This window comes from Macaca thibetana, chromosome 9 (assembly GCF_024542745.1).
Source record: "Macaca thibetana thibetana isolate TM-01 chromosome 9, ASM2454274v1, whole genome shotgun sequence".
In the NCBI taxonomy this organism is placed as follows: Eukaryota; Metazoa; Chordata; class Mammalia; order Primates; family Cercopithecidae; genus Macaca; species Macaca thibetana.
The window spans coordinates 84,502,871-84,518,989 of record NC_065586.1 but is presented as its reverse complement, the minus strand read 5'-3'; the positions used below and the strand labels follow the sequence as shown (position 1 = coordinate 84,518,989).

General features: G+C 35.8%; 1 protein-coding gene across 4 annotated transcripts in view; it reads left to right on the top strand.

Annotated features, from left to right (window-relative positions):
* RNLS (renalase, FAD dependent amine oxidase) overlaps positions 1-16,119 on the top strand; it is a 419,665-nt gene that overhangs the window by 23,262 nt on the left and 380,284 nt on the right. The gene's annotated exons all lie outside the window — the stretch shown is intronic.

Here is a 16,119-nt window from a genome sequence, read left to right as displayed (position 1 = left end):
TTGCATTAATTTGCATTTCCCTTGACTAAAAGTAAAACTAAGCCTATTTTCATGAGCTTATTGGTCATTTAGAGTTCCTCTTCTATGAAATGTCCCAGTCATTTCCTATGCTTACTTTTCTAGTGGATTATTTGTTTTTTATGAGCATTTCATAAATGAAGGATATCAATATTTGTAATATAGTACTACAAATATTTCCCAGACTGGCATTTATTTATCTTTTGCTTTTGTTTATTATTTCTTTTGCCATAGTAATTTCTTAAGATTTTTATTTAGTCAAATGTGTCTTTTTCTTTAATAAATACTTGATTTCCTGATTGCTAAGGATTATCTCCCTCTCTCTAAAGTCATATAAGTATTCTGAATTATATTCCTAATATTTTTAATTTTTATCCTTTACATTAAAATCTTTACATGGAATATATGTTTACATAAAATATGAGAAAGGTGTCTAGCTTTGTTTTTTTGTCTTTACAGAGTGATATCCATTATATCAGCACCATTTATTTAATAAGAGATTCTTCTTTTCCCCACTAAATTGAAATTCCTCATTTGTCATATGTTAAATTCCATATATACTTGAGTCTGTCTCTGGATATCTATTCTGTTCCCTTTATTTATTCATGTGGCAATACTGTCGTCGTTTTCATTATAGTCAATTTGTGGTTTTAAGTCATTTTTAAGGAGTCTGAACTATTTGAGCTGTAAACATGAGACAACTTCATTTTTTCCCAGAACTGCCCTCAACGTCTCTATGTTGAACTCCATGTCTATCTAGAGAGAATTCCTTAATGACATCTTGGTCCTTTACTACAACTTTCTAGTCACTTTTGGTTGTTAGAACCGTCTCACTTTGGCTTTGAAGACTCATTGTGTTTATGTTTAAACTTCAGTCTCAGTTTGGAGCTCGGTCTCTCTACCCTAAATTCCAGCTAGACCTGTCTGTGGCACCTGTGGTGCTAGGGAATTGTGGCAGAGTGGATTATAGGTCTCTCTCTCTCTCTCTCTGTGTGTGTGTGTGTGTGTGTGTGTGTGTGTGTGTGTGTGTATGTCTCTGAACATCTACAAACTATAAGCTTACAGAACCATTGATTGCCTCTAAGACTGACTTCTTGGTGGTAGGTAGGGGGAATTGGCTCCTCTCGCCTGTTCCTCCATGATGGGCTATATGTAGACCATATGTGTGGTGGGTTTCCTTGGCCAGGTAGTGTTTAGCCTCCTATGAAACTTTCTGTTACTGTTAACAGTCCTCTCCTTATAGGCAGCCCTACCAGCAGAGCTTTGCCCTAGGCCCCGTGGGTTCAACAGTTCAGCAAGTACGTAGCCAGGGAACTAGGTCTCTGTTACTCCTTCTGGGAGCTCCTTCCCAGAGTTTTACTTCAGATTTACTTCTGAACTCCTTCAGATTTACTTCTGAATCATTCTCCAGTAAGCGCCTGAGGAAGAGCTACTAGTCTCTGCTTACAGAGTTTGGAAGATAAAACTTCTCTCCAGAAACATGGCATTCTCTGTAGGACCAAGCTTTCACATCCGTTTGAATATTTTGCCTATATTGCCTGGATTTGGGGGCTCAGGATAGTGGGGTCAGTTTTGACTGATCATTTCCCAGATCTTTCAAGGGCTATTGGCTGGCACCTTTTCCTAGTGGCTTCTTAAAGTTTAAATGTAAGATCATTATCGTTTTTTTTTTTTTGTCCCCAGCTTTACAGAAAGCAAGAATAATTGGGAGAAACACTGTTGCAATAAGTTTTAATGCTTGGAAGGCAAGAATTTCCTTACCATATCTTTACTAATATATCATAATTTTATAATAACCATCAAGAAGGTTTGTTTATTGACCTCCCTCTGCCCTACTTTAGGCCCTTTTTTTGTCCTTCAAGCTCAGCTCACAACCACTTCCTCAAGGAAGTCTTCCTAATAGAAGAGAAGAATTATAATGTAACCAACACAAAGAAAAGATAAATATTTGAAGTGATAGATATTCCAGTTATCCTGATTTGATCATTACACACTTATACATGTATCAAAATATCACATGTACTCCAAAAATATGTAAAACTATGATATATTAATAAAAAAATAAGAAAATAAGAAAGTCTTTCTGAACCCCAAGACCAGGCCATTTTTCCCATTACATGTATTCATAGTTTTTGGTGACTCATATTTTTAACACTTATCACAACTGTAATTAATTAATAGTTTAATCCATTGTGCAATGTGTGTCTTTTCTGGTAGAATATAGAGTCCACTCAAACAGGTACTTACTTGGACTTCCCTGTTCGTGTTTTCCCAGGATTCGTTTGTGAGTGCCTCATATATGTAGGCTCTTAGTCTGTATTGAATGAATGAATGAATGAATAAAACAATCTGAAATACATCTTGAAGGACATTCAGTGGGAAAGGGAGAAAGTGCTTGAGAGAGAAAAATGGTCTTAGCATAAAGTTGGAAATAGAAATGTTCATTCTATATTTGGCAGACTGAAAATGGATTGACTTGGTAGGAGCTAGGCTTTATGGTGCGGAATTTTAGGAGATAAAACTAGAGATATGGATGTGGGGCAGATTGTGGTGAGCCTTGAAGGTGAACATCTGTTGAACAAATGACAGGGGTCTTAGTTCATCAGAAATACTGAATCTACCTTTCAAAACCTGGCTGCATACATTGAGGTGGTAAATAACTTTACCTAATTAGATTGGAAGAAAGAAAACACTCTCAAGCCTTGTTCTAAAGACTGTTAAGTTTAACATATGCTTTTAAAACATGAATAAGTTATACTACAAAGATGCAAAACTTATTGTGCACTGTAGAATGTAATGATAAATTACTACCCAAAATGAATACCTTCAACTTCCTTTCTGTAAATTCTAGAATTTTCCATCACTCTTGATGGAAAAATGAGAAATACTTTTACTAAAAGAAGTTTAAATTCTTGATTTTTCCTTGACATTTTACTGAAAAGAGTTTTATTAAAAGCATAAAGAATGAAAGTCCTGTATTTATCAAATAGTGTGCTTCATTGCATTTTTCAGCAGACCATCTCCATAGGAGGGGGAAATATTCAGTTTCTAAACTTCTGACATGAGCTGGTCTGTTGGGCTGCCTGCAGCCATGTAAACTTATAAACTGGGATCTTAATTTTAGAAAAAACAATTATTAGCATTAAATTTTTAATATATTAATTAAATATTGTCACCTTTGCTATTTTCTCATCATCTTGTCTTTTTATATTTATTATTTCCGAATTCTCTTGTCTTTTTAAATTTATTATTTGCTAAATGGCAGATTGAGAGTCTGTTCTACTTAGTCTTTCTTTCTCTAAGTGCCTGAGAGGCAGCCCAACCTAATCTTCACCTCTCTGCCACCTTCCACAAATGGGGACGTCAGTAGAAACAGCGGAGACTCCCATCATCTTGGAGTTTAGGGTGATCTGGCACTTCTGTTATTACACTTATTACTCACCTCTGCTCCTGGCAGGACAGAGGGAGTTTACCTACTTAAGTGTCCCTCTGGGGAACTAATTAGTTGTGTCAGGAAGAAAAACAACAACATAAAGTTGAGACTAGCTGGAAGATGATGATAACTCCAATATCAACACCATTTTGTGAATACTTATGTTAAGCACTTTCCTAAATTATAATTTTTACCCTTCACAACCACCTCATGAGAAATATTATTATTCCCATTTTATAGAGCAGGAAAGTGAGGTTCCAAGAAATTATGTTAATTTGCTTAAGGCTCCATAGCTGTTGAGTGATAGAACCAATTATGGAATCCAAATCTTCTCCAGGCTTCAGTAATTGGAGCAGTATACCTTTTTGCCCCTCTCCTAGCAGTTTATACTTTACCAGTGTGTGTGATCTCTCCATGCTTGATATAAATGCATCATGATGTAAATATTTTCACATTTTTGTTCTCATACACATGCTGTCAGTAGATATGTGATGTTTTAAACTAGGCCACCAGGTTGCTACCCTAACAGAAGGAAAGATTCCTCCTTAATGCTGCCTTTCTGACTGTGTGCTTCTTTTAGAACTTGGAGCCCTATTTTTCATTTAGAGTTCTTCGATAACAGAAAAGCTTTAAAAAGAAATGTCCATACTAGAGATGGGGATGAGATGAAAGAGCAGAGAGCTATAATTTATGGAATTGCGTCATTATCACCAACTGAGTCATCAACTGAATTGAATTAAACTTTTCCCCATCTGAGCTGGCAAAGGCATTTTCAAGAAAGAAGAAATTTGAGAACTAAGATTTTAGCTTTCTGGCAGAAATCTCTGAAGATTCCAATATAATGTGCTAAATCCAAATAAGAAAGTATTACCACAATCAACTACTAATTTTAAAGTAGGGAATTCTAAACATTAGTGAAAAGAGAGGAAGGGAAGGATAAAAAAAAGAATTGGAGGAATACCAGCATTCTTCACTGGATAAGCTTTAGTCCACATTTGTTTTTTTCCTTCACAAATGTATCTTATGTAAGTAGTTTTGTATTATATTGCCTCAGATTTATGAGACATGTTTATACACTGACTGGACGTTTCTGACCGCCATTCTTCTAAAGTCCTGTTTCCAGAGTCTGACATTTTTTCATTCTGACTCGAATGTTTATGTCTAGAAAATAATGAGAGAAAATCTAAAATGTATTTGAGTAGCCAGCACACAACACTTTTGTAATATTTACTAGTCTAGAAGTCTCTGTTGGTTTGAGTAAGATATTTAAATGTTGATCTCTCCTAAAATTTGCTACATGAAATAGCCAAAGGAAAATCATCGTATCCAAAGCAGAATTTGCTTTCTATTTCTGTGACTTTTTAGATACTTTTTGCATCTTATAATTTTACTTGCCAAAAGTATATGAAAATAGGAGATTTTACTCCAAGAAGAGAAATTAAAATTCAGTTTTATTTTTAAATGGCACTTGTCATCTTTTATTCAGATGTCAAATTCATTTTTTTCATTTTACAGATATTTATTGAACATCTACTATGTGCTAGACATTGTTCTAGACACCCTGGGTACAGTAGTGAACCAAACATTAAAAGCTCCAAGAAACTTCTATTATAGTGGAAGGAGGCATAATATTGTATAGTATTTGATGCAGGGGGTGGAGGAGAAATAAGTAAATATGTGAAATGATGGTACATGCTGGGGGAAGAGAAAACAAGATATGAGAAATAGAAAATGACAAGGACTACTCTTGTATATAGTGTGAGCAGTTCTGTGACAAGGTGATTTTTAACCAGTAGACACCTGAAGGTAGTGAAAGTGTGAGCCAAGAGAATCTCAGTGGGGGGGATATCCAAACAGGAGTTCTTTGGAATAAGTAGGAAGTCCCCAAGCAGTGAGCAGTTTTATAAGGCAGCCAGTGTGGCTGGCATGCAGTGTATACTAAAGGGACAGTGATAGAAGATGAGAGCAGAGAGGAAGCAGGAGGCTCAATTACATAGGACTTTGTGGGCTGTGATGGAGACATTGGATTTTACTCTCCATCAGATGGGAAGCCATTTCAGAAAGACATGATGTGACTTAGATTTAGGGATTATGAGCTTACCTTGCTGTTGTTTGGAAGTTAGACTGTAAGAGGGCTGGGATGACCAGATAAACGGATGTTGTGAATGCAGAGACCAGAAATGATGGTGGCATGGAATACAGCAATACTGGTGGTATGTTGAGCAGTAGGTGCAATCCAGATGTACAAGGATCCCTCATTTTTGCATAAATTCTAAAGGGTTCAGGTTGCTACAGATACTTGATTTCAAAAGTATTTCTGCCAGGATTTGCTGATGGATTAGATATGGACTGTGACAGTGAGTGGTTTCAAGAGTGAAATCACTGTTTTGGGACTGAATAATTGCAGAAACAGAGTTGTCTTCTACCAAAGGGAAAAAACTGAGTGAGAAGTAGGTTTGTGAGGCAGGTAATGCACTGGGAATCAAGAATAGGAATTTGGTCTTGGATTGGGTTTGAGATGCTGAGTAGAGATTCAAGTGGGAATACTCAGGCAGTTGAATATAGAAGGTTCAGGAGCAATGTCTGAGCCGGAGATATATATTTGAAAATCATCAGTAGATAAATGGTATTTAAAGCCATGGAACTGGATGAGGTCCAAGATTGAACCCAGAGAAACTGCAACGTTTGGAAACTAGAAGATTAAGAGGAACCCCAAGAAAGACTGAGAAGGAGATGCCAATGAGTGAGGGGGAAAACCAAACATGTATGTTGTCCCGTAGGCCAAGAAAGTGTTTGAAGAAGGAGGAAGTCATCAGCTATGCCAAATACTGACTATAGTTTCTTCTAAGAGTTGCCCATTGGATTTTGCAATGTGGAGGGTGTGTTAGTCCATTTCACGTTGCTATAAAGAAATACTTGAGGCTGGGTAATTTATTTTAAAAAGAGGTTTATTTTGGCTCACAGTTCTGTGGGCTATACAAGCATGGCAACAGCAGCTGCTCAGCTTCTGGTGAGGCTTCAGGAAGCTTTTAGTCATGGCAAAGGGCAAAGGGGGAACAGGAGCATCACATGATGAGAGAGGGAACAAGAGAGAGATGCCAAGTTCTTTTAAACAACCAGCTCTCATGTGAACTCATTACATAGGGAAGGCACCGAGCCACTCATGAGAGATCCGCCCCCATGACAAAACATCTCCCACTAGGCCCACCTTCAACACTGAGGATCACATTTCAACATGACATTTGGAGGGCACAAACATCGAAATCATGTCAGGGGATAAAGGTGACATTGACAATAGCAGTTTGTATAGGATGCTGGGGAATGAAACCCAGATTGGAGAAGGCTCAAGAAACAAATGGGAAGGGAGGATACTGAGACAGTATGTTTAGACCAGTGTTTCTCACTTTTTCATGATCACCTCCTTAAGGAGCTTTCTTAGACTTTTTTGTCTAATCCTCCCCTCTCCATGAAATTCCAGTATCACACGTATACTTCTGTAATGTATTGTATATATATCTATGCCTTACATATAAAAAGAGTAAGCAATTTTTGCCTGCAAGAATTAATTTTTAACCTTTTGGAGTGATATCACTCCTATTGAGAATGGCGTGGAATAGATAATTTTTTAGATGAGTTTTTCTTTGAAGCAGGGCAATTAGGCTGTTAGAGGATGAGGCTGGATCAACTTTTAATTGTATTTTATTGTATTTTTAAGATAGGATACATTATAATATGTTTAGGTGCTGATGAAAACAATCTAGTAGAAAGGGGAAAATTGATGATGTAGGAACAAGATTGAACAGTTACAGAAGTCGTGGTCTTGAATAGGAGACAGAGGATGGGCCTCAGATGGGATCCAGACAGTTCTCCCAAAATAGTGCACAAAGGAGGGCAGAGCACATCAACACAAGTAGATGATACCTTTGGAGGTGAGGGCTTATGGAAGTCCTCTGCTGGTTGATTTTTTTTCCCCAGAGAAACAAGAAGCAAGAGCATCAGCTGAGATTGAAGACGGGCTGAAGACATTGAAGATTTGTAGAGAGGGGAGGTGTTCTGTGGTCATGTAGTGGGGGTGAATTGAGTAGAATATAGTAGGATAGCTAGGCAGCATTAAGACTCAATTCAAATTAGTGATCATAAGTTTAAACTGCAATCAGTCAATATTCTTCCCCTCCATGACTTGATCTTCTCTAAGCACATTACACACTTTAAATATTTGATTGAATGAATAAATGAATCAAAAAGTGAGTTAGTACTATTTATGCTGCATACATGTAAGATTTTTTCCATTTACTATTTATATGTTTTCAGTTGGAATATTTTATACAATAGATGTTAAAATTAAGGACTTCAAATAAGAACATAGAATAACATACCCAAGTTCACCTTTTCTTTGGATTAAAGTAATTAAAATCAACAATGATTTCAACAATGATTCAGTGCCTTTTTTTGGTTGGTGATGTTGTTCATTGTGGGAGAAGTATGTAAAACTGACGACTAATTTTGAATCTTTCCATATATATTTTTATTAAAAAAGGAAACTAGAAGTAAATGGTAGTTTCTTTCAGGATGTGGTATTCATTCTTTAGAAATTTCTAAAATTATGAACTGTGCTTAAACATTTATGTATCCATTTATTTTTTCAATAAATATTTTCTTAGGATCTCTTCTCTTACCAGTCACAGAAAGGACAAAACTGAATAAAGCATGATTTCTAGCTTGAAGTATATTATAAGCATCTGTATGTTATTCTAGTTTTTAGAAGAGGTGGGTATATGTTTCTTTAGCATACGTAGAAGTAGACTTGAACTAATATATTTAAGGAACCAGGTTTCTATGTGGTACAATGTAGAATTAGCATTAATAAAGAGGGAATGTTATGAAATTCATAAAAGAAAAAATTCAAACATATTAATAAATTTAGTGCATTATATATAAAATCTTACTGGTAGGGTCTCTGCTCCTTTACTAGGAAGCAGTGTGCTTTGTCATGACTACAATTGTGTGCTATATAAAATCTTAATGAGAAATTACCATTAGATTCTTAAGATTGTTATACTTCCCTTTTTCAAGACCATTTTGTGCTTTTGAGAAGTTAAGAGCTTTATAAGCCTGACAAATACTTGTGATTCAACCTTCTATTGAGGCCAACTGGGGACCTGGAGCTCAGACTGCAGGACACACGGATGAACAGCATGTGGCAGTGTTTAAATGTTCTTCTGAAAGCCAGTGCCACAGTCTTAAGACAATTTAGGGCAGTTCTCTGCGATGATTGCAAATGCATCCCAGGATTATATTTTTCTTTTATATTGCTATGTGTCATGCTTTGTTTCCCAAACAGAAAGAAAATGAATAGGCAGTTTTCTGTTGCAATTCTTCGTAAACAAATTGTCAGAATGAACTCCATCCATTGCTTAAGAAAAACATAAACACAATTTAGTCACTGGATGTGTCTGTATGTAGGTTGTTCCTATGGAGAATTTTAGTTTGACCCATGTTTTGTTTTGTTTTTTTTTTTTTGAAAATTCTAATAGACTAAGGTTCTCTTTGTTTTCATAATAGTCCATATTCCCCCCAAAAGAGTAAGCTGTCAAATTACTGAGGTTTTATTTGTATAAATGTAGTTGCACATCTCTAACTTAATAAATTGTGAATTGATTTTTATCATGACTTTAAGTCACAGGTATTATTGAATAAAAGAAAACTAAGCTGTTGGGTTATTTTTACAACTTTCGTAGAGAATTTTCTTTCATGTAGATTTTTTCCATATAGCATATACAATAGAATACATTTTAAGCCATTCCCCATATATGCGCGTGTGTGTATATAGCGTGTGTGTATGTATCCTCACATTGTCCTTCACACATTTTAAGATGATAGCACTCAGTGATTGAAATCTTAATATAATAATATAATTGAGGAAAAAAATCTATGAATACAACTGTCAGACAATAGATTTATAAAATATTTTAATCAGTAACTGTTGTCCTTAAACATGAATGTCCTTACTATTCTTCTACCCTTTACATTTGCTGTTATCACAAGCACTTTGCTTAGAGCAAGTGTGATTCCTTATTGCCCAAATGCTTGTTGCATTCCAATTTATTATAATGCACATACATCTGTTCAGCGCTCACTGTGTTCCTGGAATTGTCCCAGAGTCTGAGCTTCTATCCTTTAATGAGACCTAGCCTAGTTCTTCAGGAGCTCACAGTGGGAAGACATGTCTGTTGCACTCATCTTCTAGTTGCTTCTGAACTTCCCTGCTTTGTTTACAGGTTGGCTTTAGGGCAGTCCCTGCTCATTTCTTCTGCCTTTCTTACCAGTCCTGGCTCTGCTGCTTGTTAGCTGTGTGACCTTGGGGACAGTTACTTGATCTCTCTGAGTCTCTGATTCCTCTTCTGTGTAATGAAGTGGTAATTCCTACCTCATCAGGGCATTTGGGAAGATTAAATAAGACAATGTGTTAAAGCATCTAGTAAATTGCTGGCATATGGTAAGTGGTCAATGAAAGAAACTGCTGCTGCCATTTGACTTGTGTTCACTATGTGCCTGGCACTTAATTGCTAAGAAACAAACTAGTTCCTTTTCATTCCCTTGCTACTGCACTTTCTTCAAACACATCATCAGATGGGAATTTAGAACCAGATTAAATAACAATAGCTCCAACTTATCAGTACCCATTATGTACTAGATATTTTACGTGTCTTGGTAACAATTCTTAAAACAACCCAGCATTGTTATTATCCCCACTATATAAAGCAAGATGGGAAAGATAAAAGTAACTCTCTAACCCTGCAAAACTACCCACCAGAAGAGCCAAAACACTGACTGCAAAGAGTGTCTTCTTTTTAGTTTTTTGCAACCGGTCACTTTCTCCAGTCTCTTCCAACTCTAAAATATTTTAAAGATTTTTTGAAAAATTCATGTGTATTATGATCACAAGCACAAGATGTTTTCATTTGAGCACAAACTCCAAAGTAGAAGCAATAGAAGTTTCCACTTGAGCACCAATTCAAATCCATATGCCCAGTGATGTCATTAACAAGTTAAAAATATAGAAATATGCATTTTTATAAATAAGTGTGACTATTAGTTCATGGATAGACCAAAGTTCCCTAAATAGTTCTCAGATCTTGCCATCCACATTAGTTGATTTTTTTGTATCAGCTGAAAGCAGAATTCTTTTAAAGGGGGAAGCAGTGGTTTCCTTCGTTAGACTTTTGAAAATATTTAAAAATTTTAAATAAAATTTACCATTTTGATTTTTAATAAGAGGTTTGTTTTGATATTTTAACTTTAGACATATGAGACAAATTTTGACAACCTATGCTGGCTTCAGTAAAGTAGTTTTTTGGCTTTTTTCTATATCTTGGTCACTGGTGGCCTGGGGACATCAGGCACAAAGAAGAGATGATACAGTTAAGGAGGTGAACGGCTGATCCATGTGGTTCAACTGATGAGCCATGCCTTCTGGGATTAATATAGCAAGAGTTCCTGATTTGAGAAAGGGGAATTTGCGGGTGTGTATTTTCTTTGGAAAAACTGAACAAACTATAAAATTGAATCAGAATAACTATAGTTCTATATAGAATCCTAAATATCAGTCTCTAAATGGTTACCTTGGGCAAATGCCAATCTATCTGGACTTCATCTTTCTCCTCTGTAAAATGAGACCGTTGAACCCTAGATCTCTAAGATCCCTTCTCAATCTAAATCCAATCTAAAATGATTCTCTGAAGAGGCAGGCATATGTGTGTGTGTGTAATTGCTGTTTGAAGTGTGAGTTATTTAAACACAAATTCATAGGATGTAGATATCGGAAAATGTGTTTATAAAATGTTGATGTGGGTGAGTGAGAGAGAAATATTTTATTGTTGTTTACAAACACCTTGGTTAACACATTTACACCTTTGCTGAATACATTAGATTTTGGGGGAGGAAACAAAAACGCCTTATATTCAAACCAGGATCCAATTGGATTTAAAAACAATGGTTAGTTTATTTGTCTTTTTCATCCACTGAATTTGAGTTTCTTGAGACTTTCTCTATCTCTACCACTTTGTATTTCCCCAAGTAAATATTTCTTAAATGAATGAATTACTAATTGAATGAGAAAATCCCCATTGTACTTGATTAAATATTGCAGACAAATAGGAGAAAATCAATTTGTAATCTTCTTTGACCTCAACTATTCCGTCACCTAATATCTACGTAAGTTACATTGAAGGAAAAAAAGATCAGTTACCAAAGGAAAACAAATTCCTTTTATCCTGTCCCTTCACTGACCTCTCATTAAGAAAAGCAAACTATAATATCTTTAATGGTTAGCAGAATGATTCTTTGAAGTTGATAAACATAAATAATCTTTATTTCTGGTAAGCAGTTTTACTTACACAATAAAACTACCAAATGAAATATAGTAGAAATTTGGATAGGACTTTTCTCCTGATTTGTTTTAAAGAGGCATACATAAAGTAGCAACAAAACATAGCAACAACCCCCCAAAACTTTAGAGATTGTATATGTATTTGTGAGTGTGCGTGTTGTCTTGGAAGAGGAATGGGATTTTAGTTATTTGTACATTTTGTGAAGCAACTTATGAGTTCAGTATTAAGTGCAACAATACATTTCAACATTAGTTGTTCTAAATCTGATAATATTTTATACATGGAGAAATTTTAAAAAATAGATTTCAATTTGTAAATATATAAAAAATTAAATGACTTCTTTTTCTGGGCCTCAACCTCCTTAACTATAACTCAGAGGACTGGGATAAATGATGTTGCAGATTCTTTTAGCACCAAGCATTTGCTGATATTGTAAATTAACTGATCAGTTGGCTGTAATACTGGCTTTATAGTTTTACTCTAGTGTGGCATTCTTCTACTTTAAATTCATCTCCCTGACACTGCTTTTTTACCGTGTTCTATTCATCTCCTCTAGAAAAGAATTTATTTATTTATTTTTAGATGCAGGGTCTCACTCTGTCACCCAGACTGCAGCATAGTAGCACAATCATAGCTCACTGGGGTCCTGAACCCCTGGGCTTAATTGATCCTCCTGCTTCAGCCTCCTGAGTAGCTGGGACTATAGGTGCATACCACCACGCCTGACTACTTTTTTTTAAAAAAATTTTTGTAGAGACAGGGTCTTGCTATGTTGCCCAGGCAGGTCTCGAACTCTTGGCCTCAAGTGATCCCCCTTCTTTGGCCTCCCAAAGTGCTGAAATTGCAGGCATGAGCTACCATGCCCAGCATAAGAATTTTTTTTTTTTAGTTTTACTTTTTGTAGTTTACTTTATGAAAGAATTAAAAAACGGAAAACAAATTGGACATTTTAAAAATCATATTTTTACATGTATGGGCAAAATTTTTGTATTTTGAAATGTGGAACCAAGTTTTAGGAGATGAGACGGTATAGTACTACAACTATATGATAAAGGTTCTAGCTTGTTCCTGTGACCCAATAGTCCTTGAGGCATTCAAAGGGATTTTTCACATTGAATACCATCTGTTACCTTCTAACCATTCAATCCTGCAGCATCACTCCACCAAATGTGAAATAAGAGACATTACCTAAGCTGTTATGCTATAAATTCACGTGTAGCAGCCCACTCTCTTTATTAATGCCTGTGTCAGCATGTCTAAATGCATGTTGATACTACTATAATGTGACAGTTTTGTATATATGCTTTATTTTTATTTTTTGTAAGATACAGATTTATTCAGAATTATAGAATTATGGAAAACTATAATATATTATATTATATATAGGGCTACATATGTGTATATATGTAGCTATATACATGGGCTACATATATATACATACACGTATATAGCCCTATATATATATTTACTGTATATATATAGAGAGAGAGACAGTCTCGCTCTGTCGCTCAGGCTGGAGTGCAGTGGTGTGATCTAGGCTCACTGCAACCTCTGCCTCCCAGTTCAAGCAATTCTTGTGTCTCAGCCTCCCTAGTAGCTGAGATTACAGGTGCTCCACCACTATGCCTAGCTAATTTTTGTATTTTCAGTAGAGACAGGGTTTCACTTTGTTGGCTAAGCTGGTCTTGAACTCCTGACCTCAAGTGATCCACCCATCTCAGCCTCCCAAAGTGCTGGGATTACAGGAAGACTATATTTTTACATATGATTCTATTACTTGACAGTTTATAAGTCACTTGTCCTATTTAATTTTTTTTTTTTTTTTTTTGAGACGGAGTCTCGCTATGTCGCCCAGGCTGGAGTGCAATGGCGTGATCTCGGCTCACTGCAACCTCCATGTCCCGGTTTCAAGCACTTCTCCTGCCTCAGCCTCCAGAGTAGCTGGGACTACAGGCACATGCCACGGTGCCTGGCTAATTTTTTGTATTTTAGTAGAGATGAGGCTTCACCATGTTCCCCAGGCTGGTTGAGAACTCCTGAGCTCAGGCAACCTCCCTGTGTCAGCCTTCTGAAGTGCTGGAATTACAGGCATGAGCTGCTGTGCCTGGCCTTGTTTTCTTTTTGTATTCTACTCCTTCAATGTAGAATCTTTTTCTTTGTTTATTAATTTATTTTTAATTGACAAATAATAATTGTGTATATTGGTCGGGCTCGGTGGCTCAAGCCTGTAATCCCAGCACTTTGGGAGGCCGAGACGGGCGGATCACGAGGTCAGGAGATCGAGACCATCCTGGCTAACACGGTGGTCTCTACTAAAAAATACAAAAAACTAGCCGGGCGAAGTGGCGGGCGCCTGTAGTCCCAGCTACTCGGGAGGCTGAGGCAGGAGAATGGCATGAACCCGGGAGGCGGAGCTTGCAGTGAGCTGAGATCTGGCCACTGCACTCCAGCCTGGGCGACAGAGCATGACTCCGTCTCAAAAAACAAAACAAAAAAATAATTGTGTATATTTATGGGGTACAATGTGATGTTTTAATCTATGTATGCATTGCAGAAAAATTCATTCTAGCCAATCAACATGTCTATAAACACCAATTTATCATTTTTTTTTGTGGTGAGTACATTACAAATTTATTCTTCAGCAATTTTGAAATACATAACACATTATTATTAATTATGATCCCCATGCAATGCAATAGATCACTAAAACTTCTAAGAACTTCTGAGCAATTCACTTGGAAATGATTAGGGACTCATTTAAGCATAGACATTTTAGTGCTATGCTTATAATTCTCTTCATGTCTAGAGAAAAACATTTGTCCCTCCTTCATAGAAGATTATTTATATCCTACCCATAACTGGAAAAACCAAAATTTCTCTGAAGTTTCAAAATGCTGATATTTTGGAAATATACTTACTTTAACCAAGATAAAGTCTATTTTATCTGTATTTCTCTTAGCATGTTGCAAGGATATGCATATTAGTAGATTTTGTAAAACCTTACTAGTTTAGAATATTTGAAGAAATATTTGCTTTTCAAATTTGTAAAGTTTAAAATGGTATACCAGGGCTAACATGCACGTGCCAGGACAGGCAGATGGATGCACTTGCACACATATTTCCACTTTGAGCACAGTGATCATGGACTTCGAGTGTGTTCTTTGGATTAGTGCTATCATGAGTCAATGTGAAAAGCGAGAAAGTAACTTAAAAGTAAATAAGAAAAGGAAGGCTTGACCTCAGGACTTGACATCTCTGAAGATTATCTCAAGGTGTTGATATCCCCTTTAGGATCACTGCTTCAGAATAATGAAATGAAAAAGCTCACGCTCCTCTTCAACCTTTCATTCCCAAACAATAAAGCACACAGGCACATACTATCAATTTAGCCCACCAAATATTTTAGATATCTGCTTTGGATGCATCATAGTCTTTCTATAATGTTTTACCCCGTCATTCACATGGTAGAGTCTGCTGTCTAACCATTTTTTTTTGGTTTACTGGTAAGAAACGAATTTTGGACTTGCAAGGTCTGGCTGCCTTTGAAGTAGTATTGTTGAATTTTCTAACACTTATTACCCAGAAATTTTATCTAGCCCATTCAATAATTAGTTTATGGCTAGCTGGCAAAGATTTTAACATTTCTTGCCTGGATAATTTCTTGTTTAATTATTGACATATGACACAAGTTTTGTGAACCATGAATGAGATTACAAAATTTCTATTTTTCCCTCACACGAAGCCAACAATCTGGACTAGATTTTCCCATTGTCATTATCAGAAGTTTCTCCAGTGATGTTGTTTTCATTGGCTTATTCATTGTTTCTAATATGAAAATAGGAAAAAAACCCAAAACGTCTATTAGCAATAAGCACAAAGGGCAAAACTTAATTCTCTGACTTAATTCTCAAAGTTAACATAAAACAGGGAACTCTTTGTATTAAGTTTTCAGAGTTTTTAAGAGTCACCATTATTTGTTTTAGAATTTTATATTTTTAATTTCTGGTTCAAGTAGATAGAAAGATCAGCAAATCATTTTTTCTTATTATAATAATATAAAATATTCTGAATGGACAACAGTGCCAAAATATTCTTACATTTACAAAATGACTTTATAATCAGATAGATATAAATGATTATGGAGCTATATATATTTATATGAATAAACCAAAGAAAGTCAAATATACTTATGATACTTAAAGAATTATATGGTTTTAAATTTTTAATTTTAACTCATATTGTAAGAGTAATTGCAGAGTTTTCCTGCCATTAAAAATG